Below are 3,138 nucleotides of genomic sequence, written 5' to 3' on the forward strand. Positions count from 1 at the left end.
CATTAAGTAGCCGTCCACCCTAAGCCATACAAGCGGTAGTGATACCACATGTAATATAATGAGGATTATCTAGATATCTACTTACTCGTTGACTTAATGGCTAGTTTTTTAAATCCCGCATGGATATAATGAGGGACGCTCACTTGCAATTTGTTCCTCATGGACCTCCTCTTAAAGTTATACCTTCGCAAGTTACTCCATGGGTCGAAAATAACACAAGCTATGGGAACAACCTTGGATACAACAATGCAAATGACATTAATGGTGGTCGTTGAGGAGGAAACAATGTTAATGTAACAATATCCACAACTATAATGATGTGCATGGAAATAATGGTGGAAAGAGAGTCTACAACAAAGATAATAGAAATCATGTCAACATGCAATAAATGTATCGCAACGGTGGTTTAATGTATGGGAAAAATGGTGGCTGCAACGGTGGTCATTACATTGAAAGTAATAACAATTCTTTACTTTGATCAACCTAATATGCAATTAGTTGCATCCTATTTTACAAGGGAGATTACCATGATGCATCGTTGATTGTTTTCCTAGATGGAAATAAGCATAATGTCGAAATTAGACTGCAACTAATAGGAATAGTGTTTATTGAATAAGGTATGAAAATGAAGATATGTACAATCATCTATACATGTTCCTTGTGATTTCTAACGTGAATACACCGCAAACAACTAATATATACTCGCTTAGAATTCATTTATTTCTATTCACGTTAAATGAAAAGGCTAATATTTGTTCACTTCACTTATCCCCTCGTAGTATTTCTACTCGGGGATAATTGAAAACCAATTTTTTACAAGAGTTTCACCCTGCGAGTAAAACCATGAAAATAAGAAAAGTAATTCAAGATTTTACACATAAACCAAATGTGGAGTTTCATAATGTTTTGATAACCTCGGTGAATAGTTATGGTCTTGCCCACATCATGAGTTCCTCCGTTGGAAACATGTGAGATGTTTTTATGATAGAATTGATAGCACAAACTAAACCATGATAAATATAACATCTTGCTGAATAATTATGATGCAAGACAGTGAAAATGTATGGTGATTCTTAGAGCAGTTGAGTAATAACTTAGATGCAAAATACTCAGCTAAGAAACATGATACCCCGATTTCAAAAGCGGCCTCTATAAGACTAGACAGAGCATGGAAAATAAAGTAAAATATGATAATTGTTAATATATATATGTATATATATATATATATATATATATACATATACATATACATATACTTACCACTCTATAGTGTTGGCAAAAATGAAATGTGTTAATTATTTCCAGGGTCAAGGAGTTTTCATTTGTTGTAGAGACATTGTACACATTCTCGATGATGCTTTAATAGTTAAGAAGAGATAAATTAAGTTCATGGGTACGGTTAATTCCACAATACACCGAGACTCTTCAATAAGCCAAAAATAAAGGAAATTTCCAGCCTAACAACAAGGGAACTTTCAACATCATATCAACTAAACAAGACCTTATCAAGGTCAACAAAGATCGTCCCCAAGGTAGTTACAGTAAGGAAGGAAGTTCATCAATGAAAACAGATGATTCAAACAACAAACTTGATAAAATCATGGATTTCATCATGCAAACTTACTAGAAGCCAACACAAACTAAAACACAATTTTCATAGAAAAAATTGCTCAACTCACATAACAATTAGAAACAAGAAGCTAATTTTCCCATCAACATTACAGTCAACCCATCTTATAAGGATCCATCCACCTTATGCCATACAAAGGGTAGTCTCACATGTAATATAATGTGGATTATCTAGATATCTACTTACTCATCGACTTAATGGCTAGTTTTTTAAATCTCGCATGGATATAATGAGGGACGCTCACATGCAATTTGTTCCTCATGGACCTCCTCTTAAATTCATACATTCGCAAGTTACTCCATGGATCGAAAATAACACAAGCTATGGGAACAACCTTGGATACAACAATGCAAATGACATTAATGGTGGTCGTTGAGGAGGAAACAATGTTAATGTAACAATATCCACAACTATAATGATGTGCATGGAAATAATGGTGGAAAGAGAGTCTACAACAAAGATAATAGAAATCATGTCAACATGCAATAAATGTATCGCAACGGTGGTTTAATGTATGGGAAAAATGGTGGCTACAACGGTGGTCATTACATTGAAAGTAATAACAATTCTTTACTTTGATCAACCTAATATGCAATTAGTTGCATCCTATTTTACAAGGGAGATTACCACGATGCATCGTTGATTGTTTTCCTAGATGGAAATAAGCATAATGTCGAAATTAGACTGCAACTAATAGGAATAGTGTTTATTGAATAAGGTATGGAAATGAAGATATGTACAATCATCTATACATGTTCCTTGTGATTTCTAACGTGAATACACCGCAAACAACTAATAGATACTCGTTTAGAATTCAATTATTTCTATTCACGTTAAATGAAAATGCTAATATTTGTTCACTTCACTTACCCCCTAGTAGTACTACTACCTGGGAATAACTGAAAACCAATTTTTAACAAGAGTTTCACCCTGCGAGTAAAACCATGAAAATAAGAAAAGTAATTCAAGATTTTACACATAAACAAAATGTGGAGTTTCAAAATGTTTTGATAACCTCAATGAATAGTTATGGTCTTGCCCACATCATGAGTTCCTCCGTTGGAAACTTGTGAGATGTTTTTATGATAGAATCGATAGCACAAACTAAACCATGATAAAATGTACCATCTTGCTGAATAATTATGATGCAAGACAGTGAAAATGTATGGTGATTCTTAGAGCAGTTAAGTAGTAACTCAGATGCAAAATACTCAGCTAAGAAACATGATACCCCGATTTCAAAAGTTGCCTCTATAAGACAGAGCATGGAAAATAAAGTAAAATATGATATTAATTGTTAATATATATATATATATATATATACACACACACACACACACTTACCACTCTATAGTATTGGCAAATAGAAATGTGTTGATTATTTCCAGGGTCAAGGAGTTTTCATTTGTTGTAGAGACATCGTACACATTCTCGATGATGCTTTAAGAGTTAAGAAGAGATTAATTAAGTTCATGGATACGGTTAATTCCATAATACACAGAGACTCT

This window comes from Lactuca serriola, chromosome 5 (genome assembly GCF_051521515.1).
Source record: "Lactuca serriola cultivar US96UC23 chromosome 5, Lser_US96UC23_V15, whole genome shotgun sequence".
Taxonomy (NCBI): Eukaryota; Viridiplantae; Streptophyta; class Magnoliopsida; order Asterales; family Asteraceae; genus Lactuca; species Lactuca serriola.